Source organism: Passer domesticus, chromosome 4, assembly GCF_036417665.1.
Source record: "Passer domesticus isolate bPasDom1 chromosome 4, bPasDom1.hap1, whole genome shotgun sequence".
NCBI classification, from domain to species: Eukaryota; Metazoa; Chordata; class Aves; order Passeriformes; family Passeridae; genus Passer; species Passer domesticus.
Window position 1 is genome coordinate 59,521,585 of NC_087477.1, and position 26,067 is coordinate 59,547,651.

The 26,067-nt window shown below is 36.5% G+C and overlaps 2 long non-coding RNA genes across 5 annotated transcripts in view; one reads left to right on the forward strand and one right to left on the reverse strand.

Annotated features, from left to right (window-relative positions):
* The first annotated feature begins 1 nt into the window (after nt 1).
* Nucleotides 2-10,425, forward strand: LOC135300029 (uncharacterized). Of its 3 annotated transcripts, none has more exons than XR_010361895.1 (8): nt 2-79; nt 1,251-1,426; nt 2,081-2,203; nt 5,736-5,883; nt 5,979-6,132; nt 6,671-6,705; nt 9,551-9,612; nt 10,077-10,425. It is a non-coding gene; the product is annotated as an uncharacterized LOC135300029 (long non-coding RNA). The 3 variants fall into 3 exon arrangements; XR_010361897.1 differs by having other exon boundaries at nt 29-225; XR_010361896.1 differs by lacking the exon at nt 6,671-6,705.
* LOC135300030 (uncharacterized) overlaps nt 9,538-26,067 on the reverse strand; it is a 39,254-nt gene continuing 22,724 nt past the window's right edge. The window contains exon 3 of one of the 2 annotated variants that reach the window (XR_010361899.1): nt 9,538-10,184. This is a non-coding gene — a long non-coding RNA (uncharacterized LOC135300030). Of the gene's footprint in view, nt 10,185-17,221; nt 17,333-26,067 lie in introns of those variants that run through there. The other variant, XR_010361898.1, reaches the window with a different exon arrangement.

Sequence of the window (26,067 nt, forward strand, 5' to 3'; positions counted from 1 at the left end):
CTGTTCAAATGCATCAGTGTGGCAGCTTGAGGCACAGAGACTTGGTGGGGGTGCTCAAGTGTTGCATCATTAGAGTGCAGTAAGTGTGCAAATGTTAAACTGCACAAAGCCAGTGCAGGGTTGGGGAGCCAAACCTAGAGCAGGTTTCTCTATACCATACATGTATACATAAACCCACCCCGGTTTTGTTGGAGATTCATAATCTCCAAAGCCTCAGTCAAGCAGGTTTGTTTCGGAAGGAAATAGCTGACTCACTCTGACAGAAAGCTTCAGAGTTAATTAGCTGTCACAATGACACTGCGGGATCAGGACCCAAAACCACATTGGAGAGCTGGCTGATCTGACAGTGTGAAAACTCTCTGTTAACAGGTCATGAGATACAAGAAAAGTAGAGATGGATGCAACTGCAAGAAAAATCCAGTTAGATCAGGACCAGTGTGCATCTCTAGGAAGCACAGGAAATGCTTCCAAGATAGAAATGTTTGGCTTGTGATGTCTCTAATGTCATATTTTGACAATTCATCTGTGTCAAGCTAGGCACTCACGGCTCATTTTTATGTGTACTAGAGATTATTTTATTCAAATAAAACAGGATTTAAGGCAATGGCTGCTGATTGATCACCTCAGCAAGCCTAAAATATTTTATGTTAAGAGAAATAGATAACATTCGTGATACAGAATTCTCTGATACTCCAAGCTTTGAAAATCAGTAAAAAGAGCTCTGAAAGAGCTGAACCACTTCTTCAAATAAAAGATGGGAATATCTAAATATTGTTCCTGAGTTGTCTGCATAAACTGACCTAGAAAAATTGACAAATTTCAAAATTATCCATTTTAACCTCATGCTCATTGAATTATGAGAAAATGAGAGATAAAAAGATGTAATTGTCCATATTTTAAACTGTGATGTTTCAAACAGAGGAAGGAATCATTGCAGACCGAGCATGTCTTTCCAATATGGAAGAAGTTAGAACTCTTAAGGAATAACTCTAGGCCTTGCAGATGAAATTTTCCTTTTTTTCATGGTTTAACTCCATCTGGCATTTACAGCTGGGGGAAGGAGGAGGAAAAAAGGTAATACTCAGAATATTGGTATTTGTCATCCCAAGTCACCATCATGTGTGCTGGAGCCCTGTTTTCCTGTAGATGGCTGCCTGACCATGGGAAGCAGGGAATTAATTCCTTGTTTTGCTTTGATTGCATGTGTGGTTTTGCTTTACCTATTGAACTCTATTTATCTCTACCCACAGGTTTTCTCACTGTTAATCTTTCCAATTCTCTGTCCTCCAACCTGACAAAAGAGAAGTGAATGATCATCTGTGTGAAGTTTAGTTGCAGACTGGAGTTAAACCATGACAAGGATGAATATAATCTAGTCACAAAGAAATTTGAGATATTTTGCATGTTTATCCAGTATGCCCACAAGGTATTTCAAAGTTTGATGTTTTATTTTGTGCTTAAAATTGAAGTATTTTAATCACTGTTTTTAAATATTGAATTTTTAGTCACTTAATAAAAATAACCAGTCTTAACCCTTACCATGTTCAGGCTTAAAGCCACATATGAAGTAATCATAATAGAGTATTTCATTTTGTTTCTGCTGTAAAGTGCTAGAAAATGTCTTGTTGAGTTAAATGCATGAATAAATATCTCTATAGCCTAAAGCACTTATTCAATTCAAGAACTTCAATGTTGCCTTAGGCTGGGTCTTTATCAGTTTAAAACACATTAGATTTTCTTAGTTGTATTATAGTGCACTTGTATTTAAAATCTAGGATTTAAAAAAATAGAAAAGAGATGGAAATATAAAACTTATTTTAAATGTATAACCCTCTGTCTTAGTTCATTATTTCTTCTCTTTAGTTAATGCTGATCCCTTGGCATGATCACCCCAAGGGACACATTCAGACCACTGGCTTTCTTTCTGCCATATAATCATGAGAAGAACAGAGGCATGGGAAAGCTCTTGTAGCAGTAGAGACTGAAAGAACAGTTTTTAACTAAAAAAAAAAGAAAGACAAAATGAGCCTTGATAGGGAAAGCAGCTAAGGAACTTGAATTTATCTTTTTTCCATAATAGAGAAATAAAGAACCTTCAGTGAAATGGAAAGGTACGAAAATCAATACTTAGAAGTGAAAAAATTTCCTACACAATTAGTGAAGCTCTGCTAGAAAGTACTGTGGAAACAAAGAGCTTACCAAGGTCAGTGACAAGCAAGAATATGCACAAAGGAATAAAGACTCTTGTACTTGAGCACAGTTGCTGTCTGCTGAAGAGTAAACTGTTTTTGGGGAGAAGGGAAGGAGCCAGTGTCATTGAAGTTCTGCAGCAAGACTTGCATCCCTTGGCCAGTGTGCTTTGTGTGTTACAGTCAATTTGCAAGTGAAAAAAGGATTCAAAATTAACCTAAACTCACAGCTTTAAGGATAGTACATTCTATCAAAAAATTGATTGAATTAGCTTAAATTTTGAGATAAATAGTAAGAGTAATGAACCAGTAGTATTTATTTCTGCTTGCATACTGTGCATGAACATCTAAAGCTTTAAGTCTTCTGAGATTATTAAACTCAGAAAGAGATTATTGATATGTATGTGTTTTCTGACCCAGACGCTTTGATTATACAACTTGTGGTCATGAGTCAGAGTTCTCACATCCTGAGAAAGGAACTTTTTTTGGCTTTTTTTCACAGTGTTGTGCTGTTTTTTCCACTGTTTCAATTAATTCAGTAGAAAGTCGGTGAGTTTAACACAGAGTTTCACATCAGTTAAGTCTTGAGGAAAACACTTCAGAATGATATGCAGAATGCTACATACTGTCCATCTGCAATGCAAAATTGCTATCATTGCATTAACATTCAAATTCTTTTCATGCAAGGACCATGGTGTCAAAAATCTTTAAACTTTTAAAAAACATATGTTTTTATTCCCTATTATGAACCTGGTCTCACATTGTTCTATGTTTCAGCACAGTGAGAAATTTTGCTTCAGCTCATTCATGGGGGAGATAAAGCATTATTTAACAGTTTTAGAAAAGCCTTTTTTTCCTGTCTTGCTTTCTTTTACACTTATCTTGTACTTGTCTAAGTATAATTTGCTTGTGTTTTGTAAGATCAATACAAAAGCATTCTGTGTCTTTTCACTTTAGCACAATGAAAAGATGCCATCATTATTAAAATTTATGGTAACATTTGACACTTTATGTTCATGTAGCATGACTTTATTTTTAGGTTAAACTTATGATAAAGTAGTGTCATTCTATTTAATTCATTAGCTGTCTGCATTTGTGTGAGTGACAGGACAATCAAAGGCATTGTAATGGAGCATTATGATAACATGAGTACTCCAATATGAAATATTTGGCTAATTTAGTGTGTATACTATTTTTATTAAAACACAAGAAGTAGACATTATGCCTGACTTCAAAAACAAAGAACAGACATACTTTATGACTTGGTGTCAAGTCACAGGCAGTTGTCTAAAGGTAAAGGCACAACAGAAAATTGTTTTTCCTATTGTGATCAATGACAATATGATGAAAGATAAACTCCACAGCTTTTATATCCTCTGAGTGTTCCTGCTGACTTCAATGCTAAGTATTCCACTAATGAGCAATGAGTGAAGCACTGGGAGCTGATTGTGAAGTTTTGGGTCAGTTCCCTAGCTAAGAGAAATCACAAGTAGCCCTGAAATCATGAAGGTTTCCAATTCAAATCCTGATTTCTGAATTCAGGAAAGAATGACATCCAATATAATATTGTTAGTTGCAGCAGTAATAATAGTAGTAGGGTTAGCAACTACTGTTGCCATTGACATTCCTATTACTAATAATTTTACATTGTCTTACTTTAAGATTGCAAAAGCTATTAAGAAAAGTACTAATTAAGGTACCAATTCAAACATATTTCACTTTATAAAATTTTGTACTTGCTTCATTGAAGATAAAGGACAATTATGCAGCAAACTTTAGTTTATGGCAATAATCTCACTTTTTATATCAACAGTTTATTTGCTTACCACTCCTCAGAGGTCTATCTCCCAAAGTAAAACCTGCTGGATTAAACTGTCAATTAAACCTCTCTGATGCGTGAAAATCTAGGATAAAAATGGCAGTAAGAGATAAAGAGTAAACATATCCAATTCTGCTCACACCAAGATCTCAAAGTGACTTGTGCAGGAGAAACACAAAGAAGATAGAAGGGCTGTATATTTTAAGGCACATTCCTGCAATCTGAAATTTTTATACTATGTCAGAACACAATTCCAAACATCGCATGGTTACAACATGGAGTTTTGATGCTGGGATAATAATGTCACCATCAGAAGCACATCTGTCATCATTTATTTTATATCTTACTCTACATAACTTTTCCCTGGGGGCTACAGGTAAACACTGCCTTGATATAGCTTCAAAAACCTGAGATCTTCATCTCTGCTGTATAAAGGGCAAAGCTCTTGCAGTATAGAACACAACCCACAAAGTAGCAGAAGAGATGTGGATAACGCTGTTCTCATCACACAGCTCCACACCTCTGAGGTGCTCTTTCATGTAAACATTAACTCATACTCTTTGTTACCTTATCCATTGGGGTCGGTCACATTTTGACCCATCTTGTTCATTCTGAGGGATCTGTATCTTCCATAATCCTACCTCATATCTTTACTTCCTCTGATGGCTGTTCACTCTCCCATTTATAGGATGTTGGCACCAGGTTCCAGCATGCCAGAAAGGCTCCATCAGCCAGATGGAAAGTCTCTCGGCAAACAAGTTGTTACTCACTTGGTCAAGTGGATCCCATTTCCTGCCAGCCCCTTACCTAAATCAGGACAGACTGTAAAGATGAGGATTTGGTGTAAAAGATGGCAAAAGTTCAGTAGTGGCTTAGTTATAACACAATCACCTCTTCAGCCTCTAATTTATGGCTGAAGTTAGCTGACAAACAGGAGAAGACAGCAATCTGAGATTTTTTTTGAATTCTAAAAAGGGAACAGAAAGATGAACTAATTGAAAATGCAGTCCAAATTGTTTAGCTGATAAAAGGCATGAGTACATTCTCTGTTGATTTGAAACAGGTCACGGAAGTGCAATGAGTCAGGGTAAGAGCTGCACTTCTCATTCTGTGGGTTGCTGACCTAATTAGGGAAAAATGCTAGAGTGCTTGAGACTCTGTTAGTTGTAGATTGGTTTTGAGATACCTTAATGCATTCCCCAATTTTCTCTGAGATTTTTGCTTTCATCCTAAATTAGCCCAGTCCTGGGTCACTGTTAAGTGAGACATTTTGGAACAATTTCTTAAGATGAACCCATGTCAGAACTGTCTATGTCTAACATCTCTTAGGTGTTTTTGAAGTCAGCATTATGACCTTTAGGACCTTTCAGAAGTGTTCCATGGAATAGAGTAAAAAATAATATTTTACACATGAAAAAATTAATTTTATTGCATTTATCATGTATAATTTTGTTATTGCTAGTTCTATATCTCCGAAGAAGACAAATTCTGATGTTCCAATGAATTGTACCCATAGGCAGACATAGGTACAGGCAGATGACTGCCAGCACAGAAAACCTAATCTCTCCTCTCCTGCTCACTCAATCACAGTTCTCAATTTCTTTTTCTGGGACAGGTTTCTACAGAAGTGCTCTTTTTCATGACTTGTCTTCTCTCTATTCTGATGTTGCCTGTAATTTCTGTGTGGCACAATTTTCTGCCTTCCACTCAACAATATAAATATTCAGTTTTCAGGTTTTGCAGAATCCTGCTAGCTGATTAAAGATCAGGACAACGTATGTTATAACCCTGAAGTCCTACACAGCCCTCACACTTGACAGGTTGGATTCTCAAGTACCCCATACCTATTAAGTCCTATTAATTTCCAACAGTGAGGTGAGAAAGGTGGTGGTTAGTGGGGATCAATGTCTTCTCCATTGTAAATAGGCAGTCTGCTCTTGTGTAATTTCAATGGTATTTGTCTTTCACAGAATCACAGAAACAATTAGGTTGGGAAAAAACCTCTAAGATCACTGAGTTCAACCTTTGACTGAACACCATCATGGCAACTTAACCACAGCACTGAGTGCCGTGTCCAGTTGTTTCTTGAACACCTCCAGGGATAGTGACTCCACTGTGTTTCTGGTACAAACAAACTTGAATGAATGACCTGATTTAATAAAGTTCTCAGGGGTAATTCTGCACAAATCCAAAGCTATATTTAACAGAAATCTTATTAAGATATACAAAGCTATTCATAATGTCAATGAATAGAAAAATACTGGGGAAAAAACTTGTGATACTTATGGAGTATATCAAATCTAATAAATATAATAGCACAGAGTTTTAATTCAATTAAACAATCTGAGTTATATATAAAAATAAATCACTGATTCTGCTTCTAGTCATAGACATAATCTATATTTAGATATTTTAATTATCTTTTCATCTGAATTTTAAAATAACTGTATATAGAGAAAAATAATTTACAAGATTTTCTTATGAAGTTTCAGTTATTTTGATACTATCAGAACTTCTTTTGATGTCATCTGCAAATTCCCTCACTATCACATTAACTCAAGCCTGAACCTCAGCTGACACATCTTAGTTAATTCGTACCATATGAATTTACACTGTGAATAATCTAATATGCTCTTTTATTAACCACTAATTATATTTTTAGTTCAAAGGAAGTAGCTGTTAATACAGGATAAAAAGGTAAACACTAGAAGGCTTACTATGGTGCTTGCAAGTACCAATTATGAGAGTTTGGCTGATAACCTTTTACAGTGCCTATTATCTTCGTATGCAAATGCTTCCCAGAGAAAGCACACCTGCCTCCTAATGTGCCAAGATGCTTTGTTTTCCTGGGCTGCTTCAAAAGCAGCATGGGCAGCAGGGTGAGAGGGGTGGTTCTGCCTCTCTACCCTGCTGCTATGAGACCCCACCTGGAGTTCTGTGTGCAGCTCTGGTATCCCCAGCACAGGAATGACATCCACCTGTTGGCACAAGTCCAGAGGAATATTCTCTAAGATGACAAGAGGGGTGGAACACTTCTCCTTTGAGAAATGGCTGAGTTGGGGTTCTTCAGTCTGAAGTAGAGAAGGCTCCAGGGAGACCTCATTTTAGCCATTTGGTAACCAAACAGTACTTACAAGAAATATGGTGACAAACTTCATAACAGAGCATGTCACAATAGGAAAAGGGGTAACGGTTTTAAACAAAAGGAGGATAAGATTTAGACTAGATATAAGGAAGAAAAATTTTACAAGGGTGGTGAAACACTGGAACAAATTGTTGAGAGAGGTAGCAAATGTTCTGTCCCGGGAAATATTCAAGGTCAGGCTGGATGGGGCTCTGAGCATTGAGATCTACCTGAAGGTGTCACTGCCTATTGCAGCAGGTGTTGGACTAGATGACCATTAAAGGTCCCTTCCAACCCAAACTATTTTATCATTCTGGGGTTCTTTGATAAATGTATGGCTTTACTGCATGCATCTCACCTGGCTGGAAGCAGAGCTATTTAAAGAAGAAGTATGTTCTGAAATAGTGCTACACCTACTTTTTGGTAGAGCTACATCTACCTTTTGGTAATTGACAGATTGCCTAACAAAACCCTTCAGAGATCTTGTGTTTAATGAGGACACACCATTTTGCAAACAGAGGCAGCACTGCAGATGGTTTCTGTCAAGTTTCAATGCCTGTGTTGGGAGTTAGGGGTGAATTTGTCAACCAGAAGTCCGCTCCAGTTTTACTAGTGATGATTGATGCAAACACATCTGGAAGGGAATAATCATGTCTCACTCCTGAAAGATGAGCAGCTTCTCTCCCACAACCATTCAGCTGTGGGGTTTGACTGGACTTAGTAAAACTTTTAAGATGCATTAGGGAATGGGCTCAGCCCAAGAATGCTGCAAAACAGAACAAAAAGGTGGTGAGAGAATTTTTACAAGGGCATAAAGCAATAGGAGAAGAGAGAGTGGCTTTAAACTGAAAGAGGGTAGGTTTAGATTAGATCTTAGGAAGAAATTCTATTCCTGTGAGGGTGGTGAAACACTGGAACTGCTGCCCAGAGAAGCTGTGGATGCCCCATCCCTGGAAGGTTGGATGGGCCTTTGATCAGCATGGTCTAGTGGAAGGTGAGCCTGCCCATAGTGGAGGGGCTGGAACAAGGTGAGATTTAAGATCACTTCCAATCCAAACCATTCAATGATTTTATAAATCTATGAGTAATACTAAGATGCAGAACGTGCCTATAATGTATTTAAACTAATATTTCTGTACTTCAGAAATTAATTAATTTCATAATACAGGAATTCATTCTGAACAATTTTCTGATATGTAACAGAAATAAAATTCTGGGCCTAGTCAAGTTATTCTCACTGGATGGAAACTATCATAGAATTATAGAAAGTTTAGGGTTAGAAGGAAAACAATAACTTGTATTTAAATTCAAATGTCATAATTGTGGGGCAAAACTGCAGCATTTATAAAACTAACCTGCAGTACTATCAGTTCTGGTGTGGTAGCAAAAATATTCCACTCTCCTCTATGCTGATCAGAAGGCAAAGGCATTCACTCAGCAGCTGGTTTTTCTGGTACTTGCTGCCAAAGAGATGGCACAACTAACAGCTTCTGGGTTCTGTTCCAGCTTTTATGAGACACTGTTCTCTAATGTTCTTTAAAACTGGTAAAACAACATACTTTGCCTAATCTCATTCTCTGAAATAGATGAACTATTTTGTCTGAATGTTTTGAATAAAATTCTGTCTGATGCATAAACCTACTGTGGAAAATTTCAGCCCAAACATTTCAGTTTTGGCCAAGTCATAAGCAATTTAAAAGAATGCCAGACATCTTTAACTTTATAGAGGAAGTTGTCAGCTCAAATGCTACAGTCACACCCACCACCCACGTACACAGACGTGTATATATACACAGACATCATCAGCCATATAGCAAAAAGAAATTGTTTGGATCCTGTGCTGCATTTTTTCCCAAACCATTTAAAACTTGTGATTGTTAAGACTGCAAACTCTGAGCTTCACTGCCTTGCAAAGCTGTGACTGTGATGGAAGAAGGCATGAAAAATAAAGAGAGCAGATTTCCAGTCAAAAATATGTGTCTTGTAATAGAGTATGAAAGTGCACTTTATCAAATATTTTCTCTTAAGCATGCAGGTTTATAAAATTCCCTAACAACCTTTTCTTATATTATTGTGGACCAATACACTTACAGCTATATTCTATTTTCATTCTAAGCTCAAAGAAGAATATATCTTTTTTTTGCAAAGAAATATTTTTCAGAAGCTGTCTGCATATTTCAGCACTATAGTATTATACTTAGATAAAATAAGAAAAATATTTTAATAAACCTTTGCCAGTATTTTATATTCACAAACACTAGGAAATACATCATAAAGAAATAAGAAGCTTGAAAATTTATCTTTGAAGGAGTCTGTGACTGTTTTCCTAAAGGGATCAAGAAATTAAAATATTTACTAATAATTTCTATTTTAATATTAATCTTTAATGACATGCTTCACTGAGACTTTCTTTTACAGGAATGTGTATAGGATTTGCTGTGGTATACTCAGACATTTCTTTCGACATAAATATGCAGTAGGTAAGAAAAAAAAACATTAAAAACGTGCTTCTTCATTTTCCACCTCTTAGATTTCATCCTTTGAATTGAACATAAAAGTCAGCCTTTTACCAGATAAGGAAAAAACCCTGGCTTGAGTGCATGCATATCTATAGAAACACTTGGTTGCAAAGGACTTCTACCTCCCTGTGTTCAGGCTCTCATTACAACAGACATCATGTCACATTACGCCATTGCTGTTACCCAATATCTGTCATAAATGCCAATGTGTATTCGTTTTGGTGTTCAAAGCAAGGACAATAACAGGAAGAAAAAAGGCGCAGTGAATTATAGACTTTCCCACAAAATCCATCTCTAAAGGCCCTTCAACTCAGTGTTTTTCTTCCTGTAAAATGTTGTGGAGTCCTATTTGTTATCTCTAGAACTGACACAGAAATCTCAGTCAATGAAAATAAGCTCTTGGCGGGTTTTTTTTCTCTTTACAGGTGGTACTTCTGGGCGTGCTACTGTGGCCTCAATAGCTTTCCTCTTCATCTACGATATTGTAGTTAGCACTTCCAGACAGGCAGCTGCATAATAAGTTTGCTATTGACCTAGAACAAAAAGTTCATACCATCTGTTATCTTGCAGCATAAAAACTGGTCATGATTTCATTTGAACTAGTCTTCTGGTTTCTTTCTGAGGTATAAGTTGGAAGCTTAAAATTGAGAGCCTGGGAAGATTTAACTGTAGAGTCATTATTCAGGGAAAACTAAAAGAATATGCTCAAATTCTTTATACACTAATGTTAAACCCTATTTTCTAATTGTATTTTAGATTATGTCACTGAAGCCTTTCTCATCTGCCTTTATAATTTAACTTCAAGTTTAACTCAACTTCCTTGAGTTTTAGATCTGCTCTGTATTACAAACAAAACATTAATATGCTGTCAGCACTTCTGTAAATTAATGTCTCAAGCTCCATATGTCTTGCTGACAGGAATTTTATGAATTTCAGCTTACTAATATCCCTGGATCATATTCATTTTCCAGGAAGTGTTTTTATTTCACACAGTCTATTTGAAGCCTCCAATCTACTGTATTGGAGATTTGAAACTCTGGCTATAGACACAGGATTTAAAAGTGTCCATATGACCATTACAAATATTTTAAGACTTGTTAGAAAGAAGCAAAATTTTAAAAATCCACAAAAAAGCCCTACCAATAACAACAACAAAACCAAAACAAAACAACAACACCAACCAAACAAAACAAAACCAAACAAACAAAAACCAACCAAACCAAAACAAATGCAAACCAGAAATACAGCTAAACTTTCAAATTGTGAATAATTAATATTTCCATTTTAGGATTGCTTCCTTCTCTCCACAGTTTTTAGTACGGCTCAAAAGACTTGTTTGTGACCCTAAAAATAGTAACTCTGTGGTTGGGAAAGAAAACCAAAAAGCTAAAATCAGCTGAAATATCTGTGGTCTCTCAGAGCCAACAACAATCCATAAGAACATTCAATACAAGAAAAACCATTGCAGAGCCAAAAAACTAGTTTATTTTTCTAAAGCTGAGTCACTTGCAACCTAAGTTCAGGAGAAAAGCAAACCCAACACAGTAGCTGTGTGCTGCAGTGAGGTATCAGCATTAATTTTACTGCAGTAAGGTTTCCACAGATGAGGGAGTTGGGGATAGACTATTTGTAGTTGCAGTTTTCTGCCTCCTGTGCTCCATTAAGGGGCTCTGCTGCACTGTGTTGAGGAGTTCTGCATCTGCTTTACTTGAAGGCCTCATCTTTCTACATGACAGATTTTGTCAGCTGAGACCTGTATTAGCTGTGAACTATTTCAAACTTTATTTTTTGTTGGTGTCCCTGGTCGTGCAGAGAAGTGTGCAAAAGATAATGACTTGCTTTGATAAGCGTGACTTTTATTGGAGGGGAGAAGGAAGGAAGGAAGGAAGGAAGGAAGGAAGGAAGGAAGGAAGGAAGGAAGGAAGGAAGGAAGGAAGGAAGGAAGGAAGGAAGGAAGGAAGGAAGGAAGGAAGGAAGGAAGGAAGGAAGGAAGGAAGGAAGGAAGGAAGGAAGGAAGGAAGGAAGGAAGGAAGGAAGGAAGGAAGGAAGGAAGGAAGGAAGGAAGGAAGGAAGGAAGGAAGGAAGGAAGGAAGGAAGGAAGGAAGGAAGGAAGGAAGGAAGGAAGGAAGGAAGGAAGGAAGGAAGGAAGGAAGGAAGGAAGGAAGGAAGGAAGGAAGGAAGGAAGGAAGGAAGGAAGGAAGGAAGGAAGGAAGTTAGTTTTGATTTGTGGTGAATAGAAAGGATAGGTAAGGGAGATGTGACTGAAATAACACAAGGCTCATATTCCAGGAGCTATTCAAGACAATAAGGAAGCAGGTAACACTGATGTTTCTGTCAATCTTTCTCACCTGGCCATTTCATCAGCCCTTTTACTTTCCCAGCAAAGACACAGAACTCTCAGAACAGGTCTCAAAGCTGGGGTATGAAATCTAGGTCCAAAAGTAAGGCATGGAGTCTATAATCATAATAAACTTTGCTAAATCCTGTTGCTTTTCCTTCCTGCAAGGGCATCTAAACGTAACAGTGGACTGAACAGTCTTCCCTTCCCCTAGATTTATTGCTAGTTAGGCTTATTTTCTAACATAAGTTCTGAACTACTGTTTTCTGAAGTCATAGTATTTTTTTATTTTAATAACATAGTCTTTAGACAACATAAAGTGCCTTTTTTTCCCTTTTTTTTAGTATTTTATTTTTTCTGCCTTTCATATTTTTCTGATTAGTCTGTAATATTAATATGCAACATGCTAGGCTGAATGCCTCAGGTTCTGAGGGCAAAACTGGAAATATAAGTTTCAGTCTAGAAGCCTCAGCTACATCTTGTGGGAGTGTAACACCTGCATAATCATGTCATAAATCTCAGGTTATTCAGCAGAGACAAGAGCTATTTGGTGGGTAATCAATAATAACTGATATTATTCCTAAACTGCTGATTGGCATGGCATCACAGATTTGAAAGGAGCCACTTTGGAAGGTGTCTGTCTTTCTGTCATGCTGGAAGAACTTACAGGGGCTCTCAGTGGATGCCATGGGCCTCCAAATCAGCTGATGGAAATTTTCAGACTCTTTATTCTGGACAAAGGTAATTTTTATAGGAAGTAACTTCTCCTTGTTAAGTGGTGCAATAACTCTGCTCTACTTGACCTGCAGGCAATTTTGCAGTGGTCCACAGAAAGGGCAAAAATATTAAAGCGAGGGTCTGATCCTCTCCCCATTTGTGTCTAGCCAACAGTTTCTGAGTATTCTCTCTTATAGAGGGATTCTACTTCTCTCACTGAAGAAATACTAGAGCAGAATAGAGATAATAAAAGTTGAAGCTTTCAAAGAAAAAGTCAGTCAGGCTGTATTTTTTTAATGTATTTTTATTCCTCCCTCTCTCTCTCTCTCTTTAATATTGATGCATGGCTCCTGGGCATTCACTAAACAACTTCTATCTAACAGGAAGAGTATTGTATTTTGCAATAAATGAGCTGGCAAATAGAAAATTATGCCTAGAAACTGAAACACAATAGTCTCTAAGCTCAATAAAGATGGACGCTGAAATAATGCAAGCCTTTTCTTTCAGTGAAAGAAGCGAACATTATTCCTTCCAGTTGCATGGTTCCTGGGTACCCTCACCCCAGTCTTCTGGGGTTTTCCATGGTTAATTTTAGACACTCTCTGTTGCATAACCGTTCCTTTTAGCTTGTGACTCTGAAGTCAACCTCAGGTCAAGCTGCATCCTGCTGGAGGCTGACATGTAAATATGAGACAGTGTTTCCTAATCCAGATTCTTTGGAAGATCAGAAGCAGTGCTACACACTTTCTCCTCTATCCTTTTCTTCACAGTACATTACTTAATATGCAATTTAATTTTTGAAAATATCTTTGATGTTCCTTGAATACACATTATTATTTCTCACTTTACTGCTGCTACATAAAACATGTCCCATTTCACTGAATAACCAGTGATGCTGTATACCTTAAATATGGTGCTGACATGTAGCACATTAAGGTATCTATTACACACACATTAAAAATAATTTTATCCATTACAACAAAAAAACCTTCTAAAATAATTCTTTAAGAACATGGTGTATGGCAGTGAAAATTAAAATTCTAATGTGTTTCATTATGATAAAAAAACCCAGAATTAAACAATCCAAAAAACTAAAGTCAAGTATGTTCTTTAAACTGAAAAAGCAAAGCAAGTTGTCCTACAGACACGTATTCAAATATATAGGGAAAAAACTGATTCCCTAATAGGGAAAAAAAGAATAAACCAATATTTTTTAAGATGAGGAATACAAAAAAATAAGGAAACATCTGCACATAGTTAATCACTAAGAAATAATTTTTTTTTTAGCATGAAGCCTTCCTGTTATTTTCAAGCTTAGCACCTAGAAATTTCACTTTCAGTACTCAAGCAGAAATATCATCTTTATTTTTTGAATGTTATATAAACCATAAAATTATCATTTCCCATTTGATAAACAGAGAAGACAGCAGTTGCTGTTGGGTGTGATTGCAAAATCATAGGCCTCAGCCCTCTGAGGTTTTCCTGAGAGGAGAAAATCTGAGCCCTTCTCCCTGCTGTTCCATGAGTTTTGCCTTTGTTCCTGAATAATGTTCCTAAGACTCCAGGATACGCAGTGAGTGCAGAATAGGAGGAGATGAACTTTTAGAAGATCTGGCCTTACTTAAATGCATATGGATATATTCAGTAATAATGTATATAACTTTGCCTTGCTACTGTTACCCTTGACAGCATTTTGCAGCTCCTGAAGTGTAAAATTCTGAAAATGATTAAGTGTTCTTTAGATGTGAATGCCTGGATTATTTCTGTTCTTTCACAAAATTTATGACAAGTGAGACTAATTCTGCTCCTGCACATTATTCAGATAGAACTATACAGAAAGAATCCCTCCAGCTTTGAAAGGGAATATTTCTCATTCAAGGAATTCAGTCAAGACTATTTGGTTTTATTTTGTAGGTTTTCTTCTCTATCTTTTTGATCCCCTGATTTCCTTAGAGATAACTGTATTTGTGCAAAGGTGATAATTTTTAGAGCTGTGCAGAACTTGTAGAGCAGTTCCCAAATGCTTAAATAAGTCTGAGATTAAAACATTCCCACCTAATAGACTGTGCTGATGTGGTATATAATTTGGGATCTGAATTTTTAATTTAAGAAATATTTTAAATTTTGCATCCATCCATGTTACTTCAAAGTATGTGAGAATATTTCTTCCTTAATCTCAGTAGTGAGAGAGGAAGGAGAGAGCCTTCAACTTCTTTACAGCTGCACTATTATTCATATTGTCAGGTCCATCAAGTCTTAAATACCAGCTGTCATAGTGCCCATCTCTGGTCCTGAGACTTAGAGAAGCATACACTTTCTGAAAGCTGGATAGCCAAGGATACTGATGCTTTCTTCCAGTGTTACAAAATACCTATAATCAAATAAAGCTATGTATGATGAGGAGAGGGAGACTTCCACTGGGGATGGGTACAGCATGTCACAAAGTGTTTGTGAGACAGATGTGGGTGATGAATGCCAGAAGCATTGCTATTCGTACTTAGATCTATCTCAAGACTGGTTCTGTTCCTAGCATCTTTTAAGAACATCTTTTAAGGATGCTTGAGCATAGCACTGTGCTGCCTTCTCCCTCATCAGTGCTCACTTTCCCTTCCTCCCATGTGTTTGTACACCACAAACAAGCAGTGTACTATGCAGAGTCCTTTCTACATAGCTGTTAAGAGAATGCAGAACTGTAAAAAAGCATTTTCAAATGCTGTGGATGGGTAGTTCCAATGGCAGAAGAAGACCTCATCCATCCTTGTTATGAAGCTCAGTGTTCATACCAATGTACCAAGATAATGAAGCTAATTGTGTTGTTTTCTTGGAAAGATTACCATGTTTAGCTGAGGATGGATATAGGATGTATAAGGAAATCTGGCAGACCTCAACTAACCAATATACATCTAGATGATTTTCCAGTACTTTTCTGTATGTTCTTATAAAGTACCATTTCAATTAATAAATTGAGAATAACCCTTGCTTTAATAAGAATATCACATACTTGCTATCTTGCATTTATGAATAAGGCATGTTCAGTTTTTGTAGTTGTAACTACTGCTACAGCTTAGAGACTTTAAAAAGATTCTAAACTTAATTAGCTTTGAAAAATCTCCAGTTGTTGACTCTAATGATCCCTTACACAAAATAGCACACATAAGTCTGACAAGGTATTATTTGTCTTTACAGCTGAAAAATGTTTTTTGCCAATCACAGTATATATTAGAGTTTGATTTTTATAAGATTTTATTATTTTTAATATTTTCTGGAGGCAAGAACTGAAAATATATATTAATATAAATTTGTGAATATACAAAAACAAAAAATTGGTTCAGAGATTATGTGTTGCTTGACATTTTAAAGTATTAAGCTGCAAAATTATTGCTTGCAGCAACTATAAATATTTCTTGCCCACTATGTTTCCATGGCAACTGTGCTAATTTATTCAGAGACCTTTGCATTATTTTAATTTAAGAGACACAATAGTATCTGTACTAAAATTGTTCCTAGATTTGACATTTTGATCCTGTCTGAAAATAAAATGTGACATGAAGTATTTTTAGACATAAGCTACATTATTATACAAAGGATGGGGAAGATGTTTAAAATGTCTTCTGGTAGATTTATATTGCATAGGTTTTTTATGTGTAGATATAGAAACACACACAATTAGTCCCAGAATAATGGCTGAGACATTGAGAAGGTACATCTATTCTAAGTCAGTCACAGCCTCTGAACAGAAATCCCTCACACCTAGAGTCATCCCAGAGATAATACTTTTTGAACATTTTCAGTTATCATCTTGTTTGACAAGGAAAAAACCTATAATTTTTTTTAAATTTTCAGAGCAATCTAGTGTCTGTATCACTCTTTGCCTTTGTTTTCAAGTCTTTAAATATGCACAATATTTGAGAGCCTCTTCAGAGACTAGCATTTATGCAATATTTGTTTATGAATTTTAAGATACTGAAATGCAATATAACAAGAAATTGTGTTACACATGCTTATCCTTAAGATGTGACCAACACTTAATATGGATACAGGGAGCAAAGATGTAGCACAAAGATATTTATTTGTCTCATCCTCCTTCCTTGGGCCTGTTTACAAGCTCAAAGGCTGTCAGAAGCAGTGTCTTATATCCAAAATGGAACATAGGACCAGGCTCCCTTTCAGACACCTGTATCTTATACCAAATACCCTCTGATCATAGGCTTTGAAAACTGTTTTCCCTTTTGTCAAATGAATGCCAACAGTATACTCAGAGGGGAGTACTGCAAGTTTTATACAGCTGTTGCTCATTCTCTATGGCTATGTAAGAGTTCAGCCTCCAAAACTGTCATTAAAAGCTTTGTGTCAACATCAAATTCCTTTTAAAATACAGGCATTTTTTCTCTGCACACAAATAAGAGTAAATTGATAGGTGTAACAGAAAAAACTTCTATTAATACCAGTTTTTTTATCCAGAGCTCAGAATCAAATGAAAGGATTTAAAATTTCACTGCCTTTTTTATAAACGTGGGTATAATTCTGTTTATTTCAGCTACATGAAAAGATGAGTTTGAAGTTGAAAATCACTGACTCTTGAGAAATCTTTGTATTCATAGTTTTTGACTGCAGACAAGGATGTTTCTGAAAGACAGAATAATTTTAATTGAAAATTCAATCTGCATGTCTAATCCTGGGCTGCTGGTGACAAGTAGCTAACACAAAAAATTGTACTGAAGTATTCAAAATCCTTTCTCTAAGAAATTGTAATAAACCAGTTAACAACTTATAAATTCCTGCTTCAAGAAAATGATGATGAAATGCTCATCTACTGAGTTTATGTGCTCTTCATATGCACATAGGTAGCTGAATTTTAAAATCTTCATCAATTTAAATATATCAATTAGGAGATAACCTTATTATTCAAACTCCTCAACAGAACTATCTTCTTTCTCTTTAATTTCTGCAACTATGCAAAAGTAGCTTCATTCATCTAGCAAGTGAGAAAATTGCTCAATGTGTAATTTTTCATTACTGCAGCAGTTTTAAAGATTGAACCTCCAAACATACTCCCAGTGGGCTGCATGTCTATGTGATATTAAACAATTATGAGAAATAAGCCCAGCTGCAGAATTAGATGGTAGTGTTCAACTCAGATGTTATTTGATTACTTGCATTGATGATCACAGTATAATCTACCAATCCAGCAATAGCATTTTGTCACTTATCTTGTACATGCATATGTTTAAGGGCTCTTTATCTTTGTTATTTAGATGACAAACTTGTCAGACCAAAGACTGAATATACAGGAAAGCAGCTATGCTATGACCCTCAGTTTACAACCAGATAATTGAAACACAAAGATAATAACCAGCAAGTTTGACTCCAGTTCCTCTAAATTTTAGTTTTCTTAAAGAAATTAATTTCCTTGCTATCTAACATTTTCTCTAGTAATTGCTTTTTCATGTTTAAGCTGAACACTGTCTATGAATTCAGCACATGGGAGATCATGGGAAATAATGGCAATTGCAGCCAACTGAATTAGCCTAGAAAGGTATTTGTGCTGATGATTCCTAAATCAATACTTCAGCAGCTTTATATGGACAGCTATAAAAAAAATCAGTGGACAGCAAATAACATACAGCTTTTCATCTCTGCAAGAAAAAGTTTCAGAGGTATAATTAAGTACACAATTTCAATTTCAACAGTTTTCAGAGCCATGGTTTGAAGTGTGGATCCACCTCAGGGACTGACGCATGTCAAAAAGAACCCAACTTGAAAGCCCTCTTTACTGCTCCTCTTAGGTATACAGTGTATCTTAGAAGAAAGTAGCTCTTTTTCATGCTCTGGGGTCAGCTTCATGCTTTCAGATTAAAGAGCTAGGAGATCATTCAGATAGACTATCTGCCAGGAACCATGCCCTCATATAAAGTCCTACAAATACCAACAATACCCACTTCAGAAATTAATATATTTTCTTCAAGCTCAGCTTTCAGACCAAAGCATTAAACTGCTGTGTACAATGTATTTACGTCCAGCTTCACATGTCTTTAGGGGTACAAACTATTTTCAGCTTTGTGCACCTTCCACAGTCAGAGATAAAAAATACTATGTACCTGCCAAGCTGTTAGAAAGTTATCACTTTACATGGGGGATTTCAGCTTCCAGTAAACACCACCATTAATGAACATAGGATCTAGTGGCCTTTAAAGCTTCCAAGAGGTCCTTGGATTTCCGTTTAAAATAAATAGGTAAGTAAAAAAAAAAAAAAAAAAACAGAAGAGGTTCCATAGGGGGTGTCTAGTCCAGCCTTCTGCTCAAGATGGGAAGAGCTTTGATGTCAGCTCAAGTGGTTTAGGGCTTGATCTAGTTGGGTCTTACTGATCTCCTAGGATAGATACTGTTTACCTTCCCTGGCCACCATGTTTCTCTTCTGGACTGGCCTCATGGAGTAAAAGCTTTTCTTTACATTCATCCTGGACCCTTGTTTCATTCTCCTGCTATGCACCACTACAAGAAGTGTGGCTCTGTCATCTTGATCACATCACCACATTTATGGGAGGATGTGGTTGGATGGCCCTGAAGCCATCTCTCCAGGCCGAGCAATCTTCTGTCCCTCAACTTATCCTAACAAACCAGGAGTTCCTGTGAGCCTCTGTTGGGTTTGCTCCAGTTTAGCTACCTCTTCCTTACCCTGTGGTACCCAGCATTGGATGCAGCATCTTGCTGTCATCTAATCATCACTTCCCTCAATCTGTTGCCTCTTGAGCTCAGCCTCTTCAAGCAGTGAAGGAAGCAGACAGCTTTCATTCATTCTAGGGCACACAGCTCACATTCAGCAAATGGAGGGTTAAGTTTTCATAAAATTTAAAATCAGAAGAAATACTGGCAGTGTCTTTGGCTGAATTAGTCTACTCAATGATATTTAATTTAGATTTGCACTGCTGGGTTCCGTTGGCTCTGAGATGTTTCTCAGAAGCCATCTAGAAACAAGGTGGCCAGCAGGACCTTAGCTCATAGGAGCAGCAGAAGGTTTGGCTTCAAGTGCAGCCCGTTGTGGGAAACAGTAGTACCATCAGAGACTAAAATTCTAAAATTTTCCTTATTGACATCTGTCAGAAAATATTGTACTTTCCTATTTCAAATGTACACATTTAGCTTAGCTCTGAAGAAAATAATGCCTGTTAAAAATGGAAGAGATTTATATACATACATATATATATACATACACATGCATTTGGTGTTCACTGTCCCCTCATGATAATTGTCTTATTTTTTCTCTGTTTTCTTCCTGCTTGATTTTTCTTCCTTTCCCTTTCCTCTTCCTTCTTAATTCCCCTTTCTCTTTTGATCCAAAACAGGCATTTTTCCACAGGAAGTGGACTGAGGTCTAAGATATTACATAGAACACCAGAGTGTCCTTGCATAGTAGAGCTTTTCTAACTACTTTGAGTTGTATTAGAGTCAGTGTTGAAAACTTCTACAGTCCTGGAATATTCGATTTTTTTTTTTCACTCACGTATTTTGTGTGCAAAAATTGCATTACATGGACCCATTTTTAAACAATTAACTTTAACACTGGCCAGCTTATCTGTCAACTGAGTTCAACTGCACTGAATAATTAATTTTAGCTACATTCTGTATTGTGACAAAGAAATGTCCTGAAGGTATAGTTATTAAATCTTTTTCAGATACATCCCTGTTTCTGAGATCTTTTCTTTTGGACCAAGTTGGAGGCGTAATAATTTTGCCAGTGACAGCCTTAGTTGAAATTCTTCATAAAGCTAGTCATATGAATATATTCAAGATTTATTAGAAAATTAAGACACCAATGAGGTGTACTGAGACCCACAGCTATTTTGCAAGTAATTTACCGTATCAAAAATGCTTCTCTGACCTTTAATTGATTTTCAGGGGTTCACCAGCACTTACATAAACTGTTAGGGAGGGAGCATTGTGCTTCTTTCCTTTAAAACACCTGACTTACATCACTATACCGCCATTCATTTGTGAAGGCACCATTAAATCAGTGTAACTGGAAATTACTCAGGCTAAATCAGTGCAACAGAATGAGGCACAGATCTTAATTCAAGGTCTTTTAGATGTTTCATTGCTGAACAAAATGTGTAAGAAAAAATAACAAGTGAAATAAAAATTACCATGTCTATACTGTTCAGTTTTAAGTCATTAAAGATACTAAAAAACACAGAAAGAGGTACAGATTGTGCTCTCTGCTCTGTCAGTGTTACCATCACTCCCTGGAGCAGAGAAGAGATGCTCCCATGGGATGATGATGCTGCCTGGCAGCTGTCTTTCAGATGACCAACAAAGATGTCAGTCAGATGCTGCTTTGAACAGGAGATGGTCTGGCCCATTTAGGAAAAGATGATTCATAATTGCAAAGGCCTTTAAGTCACTCCTGACATGGTAGGCTACACAAGTCAGTATTACAGCTGATAACAACTGTGAAAAGGAAGTATTGAAGAATATTTCATGTTTTACTAGCTCATATTTTAAGGATGTTTGCAATCATTAACATTTCTTCCTCTTTTTTTTTTTTTTTTCAATTTTTGAGACCAATTTAATTGCATCTTGAGGGGGATAAATGTTTTTAACCATGCACCAGAGGCTAGAAAATGAAAAGCACAACAAATTACTAGACTCTTTTACTACAAACTTTATAAGTAGAATTTTGTTAAAAGAGTAAGAGAACATTGCTATAAACAAAGCTTATGCACCTGCACTAACGCCCCTATAGCCTGAACAACATTGCACTTTCACTGATCAGCTTTAGACTTACAGACTCTCACCACAAAGGCTTGAGGGAGAGTATTTATTCCTGTGATGACAAAGTGGTTTTTGCTTTCATATATTCTTCATATATTTGTACCTCTGGAGACTATTGTTGTGTAGTTATATAGTTCCTAGCTAAGCCAGTATTTTTCCTACCCTGATAGGCAGAAAGTCAAACCACATTCCAAAGGTCACAATCCTAATCTTGCTTTTCTGGCAACCAAGGAAGAGCTACTCTCCCAAAACAGTTTCTCATAAACAACTAGCAGGAAGGGGTTGGGATAAAGGGTTGAGCCAAGGGGGAAATTACTTAATCACCTGAGCTTCTAATTGGGGATTCTTGTCAATTATACTAATTTGCTAAAATTATAAAACTGTATTCGTGCTGTGTGGGGTGGGCATTTTCCCATACATCCCATACTGAAGATCTCCAATTAAAGACTAGCTTTTATATTACTTCCCATATTAATATTATCTTGAAAGCATGTTGTTTTCTTTCTAGATCTTTAAGGCATCAATTCTTCCTTGTGTGTTCTTTAGCATGTACTGCCTTTTTGCAAAAAAAAAAATAAAAAATTAGAGAACAGAAGAAGAATCTAAAAATTTCCAAAATCATTGATCTTTGTGGTCAAAAATAATCCTGAAAATATCATAAAAAGAGAAGTGACAAAAAAAAAGGCAAATGAAACGCATGCAATGTGCATCCTTTGGGCTCATGCCATTTTACTACATGGTACACATAGTGACCATACTTCAGTGTTTAGAGGTTCCAGGTTCTCTACAAGTAAGCTGTGGGAGCCCAGGGAATGTCCAGGGAAGGCACAGGAAATCAGATCTGCATTCTCTTGCTGTAGACCCTCCCCTGGTCCCAGAGCACTGCAGGATGCAGCAGGAATGGCAAGGACCTTGTGCAATGCTGCAAGATAGGCAAGTACAAAAATACAACACCTGTAAACCTGATGGATGTACAGCTAATTATGATTAGCTTTATATGATAGCAAAGTAAGTTAAAGTTTGCTAGCTGTTAAATCTGCTGTGCTTTTCAAATTTTTCTTTCCTCTTTACATAGAAAGACATTATATATATGTGCAATTTGTGCACATAAATAGTTTTTTAGAAGAAGAAAAGACAACTGAAAGAAACAGTGACAAATATGTATGGCAGGTTTTCTTGTCTCTCTGAAAGCCTCCCACTGAAATATTTTGTCATCCTCCTTATCAAGTCAAATTGTGATGTCTTGTGAAAGAAGTCACCAACAGAATTCACAACAAAACTGTGAAGAGGGAGTTTTCATTCTATGATGACCAGGCTTTCCCTGGCTGTGCTTCTCAATAAGCTAAAAGCACCAGAGAATACTGAGATAAGTGTGTTTGGGAGCATCACCTTTGAGTATCTTTTACTTTTATTCTTCCAAAATTTTACAATTTTCCAATTGTAAAATTGCCCTGTCCAAATACTGTCCTAATAAAGCTGTTAAATTTCTAACAGTTTTGTATAGCCACAGTTACACTACCTTACGTGACCTACAAAATAATTTTTAAAAGATCTTTCTCTTTGTGTTCTGATAGACTTATTGCTGCCCCAGATACATGCTGTAGGCAAGAAAATTGTTTGTCACAACAGAAAGCAAGCAAATTCTTATAAATGCTACTGTGAACAGACATTTGCCAAGCTTTAGGTAACCCTTGGTCTCTAAGTGTCAAACTGAAAGTGGATCTGACTTGAACACTTGATTAATCCACTCAAAGCAAGAGAAGAAAAATTAATTTTTGAATGCAGTTGTTCCAAATAGTTATACAGGCTCTTGTGAAAAATTCTCTGTATTTTTTTTCTACTTAGATAAACACGTGCAAAGGGAGAGTGAAAAGTTACACACTAAGGTTAACAGTTATTTTCAAGTATTTGTAAAGCTAGGTGAATGAAGGGAAAGAAGGGAAGGAGAGGAAAGGGAAGTATGGAGGAAGGAAAGAAAGAAGTGGTGGAGAGAAAAAGAAAGCAGTTTGTACCTTGGTCAACAGAATGCAGAAAGCAGAACAGGAAAAATCCATACTACACTCTCTGTAGTGCAGAACTCAGATTTTTGCTGGGGTAAACAGACATGTGAATGAATCAAGGAGAAGAACAGGATTCAAGAAAAGAACAGGATTTGCCATGGGTTTGTGTAAGACAAAAAAAAATGGAAAACTTGATGTAATGAGAGATCTCAGTGTCAAGGGAAGCATTACAACTGCAGAAAGGTAAAACTTTAGAAGCAGTGTTACAAATTTGAAATCTCTGTGAAAATCCCAGTGCTTAAATGAAACCCCAAAATTATCTCAGGTGCTATATCCCATATGTACATCCCATATATGCTATGGAGGGTCATCCACCAGCATACCTTTTAGAGATTTAACAAAAGAGAGGAAAAAAATACCCAAAAATAAGTCATACTACAGCTCTTGGCAAGGAACAAAAGGAGATCTGTCTTTAGAAAACATAAAGGAAATTTTTCTAAATTCCAGTGTGGGCTAAGGAGGATATTTTAGAAGCAAAAAACCCAGAGGAGTTTCAGGTTATACCACTGAGAAGGTGCACAATATTTCCCAATGTATTGTCCAAACCCTGTTGTCAGAGAACTGAAGTCCAAGCTAGTTTTTCTAGTATGCAGAAATGACACAACACTGTAAATACTGAGAGAGAGTAAATAATGAATAATCCAAATAGGTTAAGAGATAAAGTACTTGCATATAATCTCCTGGGCTATTAACTCTTAGTACCAATTTCCAGTGGAGTAAGGACTTTGAAATCTTGAGGGTTTCCTGCATTATTTGCAAGGTTATTGGTAGTGTTGCCATTTAAATATTGTGCCAGATTTTCTTTTTAGTTCCAGACAAGAACATTAGTTGAATTGTAATATAAATACATGTACTGATACTTCTTTATTAAATAGTCCATTTCAGTGCATCACCACTTGTGTGAGATTAACTCAGGCAGTATTAGTAACACATTCAGGTAACACATTCAAAGGGACTTGAAATCCTTCCTAATGTACCTAGCTGATTTAGAAGATTGTGGATCAGGTCCCATATCAATCATTGCTTATTAAAAAAAATGACATGCAATAGATTTTTCAGCTTGAAAGACAAAGCAAATCCTCCAGCCTTTTCTGTGTATGCTTCTGATTCCTTGCCATGTCTAACTTACTAGGGCATATGTCACTCACATGCCTTGTTTTCTTCAGAACAGAAATGATCCCATGAAAAACACTGACACTGTGGCTATATTTTAACAAGGTTTTCTGTCTAGATTCACAGGAAAATAGAATTATACATTGCAACATAAGCCTAAAATTAAGTTAAATATGGTGCATATTATGAAGAGATGCTTTTCTTTTCCTAATTATAAATTAAACTGAATATTACATTATAATATCTCTTTTTTGTACTTCTGCACTAGTGTGTGAGAATTTATTTCCATTAATGTAAAGTATTTAAGTAGCTTCATCTCAGCATTTTTTCTTCAATGATTGACTCCTTCCCTTCTTCAGGTCTTTGCAAAATATCCATGAATAATCCATGTCTTTCCCTGTTCAAATCTTTTTAAAATATCTATGAATAAACCATGTTACCCAATACATTACTTTTTCTGTACTCTGTAAGAAACTCCTTTAAGTATTGAAACTAACACACCTATGTTTAGTTCAATCTAGCCAAGCAAGAGGAAGGTACATAAAACCCAGAGAGGGTTTGATGTAGACTAAGATCTACACATCCATCAGTCTAAAATGCTCAGCTATGTAACTTGAAATAAATAATGGAATGAATTGGATAAAAAAGAAATGGCCAGAAAAAGCTGATTTTACATTGCCGTGGAGAAAATACTGTTGAGTCTTTCTCCATCTTTGGGGTTAAGGTAGATAAAAGAGGATGCATCACTGGATTTAATTTTGCAGTTCCTGAATGAGAAACTGACATTATTCATTTCCTAGGCTGCTTGTTAATTAATTTTTTCTCACTGCAAACTAGCAAAATAGAATTATCAATTTGATAAATGCTCTAGATGGATAGAATATAAGGTTTTATTGAGCCCACAGAATATTATCTTACTCATTTTAGCAGAATTTTCTAGCTTTATCTAAGGGACAATATCTTGGATCAGAACACACTGTTGTTGTTAATAAAAAACCCACAAACAAAATTATTAATTAGCAAGGAGTGAACTGGTATATGGTTTCACATATCAGGTTCAAACACACAAGCATGTATTGTTTGTAAATAAAGCATCTTGCAAGCAATTTCTGAAAAGCAACTTCAGGACAAATTGATTTAGTGAAATCCCTAATATATTTCTTACAGTTTCTATTTACAGTTCATCGTCCAGATCATTCCTTTGTGCATCAAAGCTCTGTATGCCACACCACCTTGCCCTGCCTGCAGGTCTGGGTGAGATGGAGCATTCCCCTTCCCAGCTCACTGTGCTTCCCGTGCTCCTTGTGGGGCAGAGCTGAGCAGGGCAGGAGGACTCAGACACTCAGACTTCTTCCCACTCCACCAGCAGTCACAAGGACCACACAGCTGCTGAACCTTCTGGCATATAGCCACAAAGTC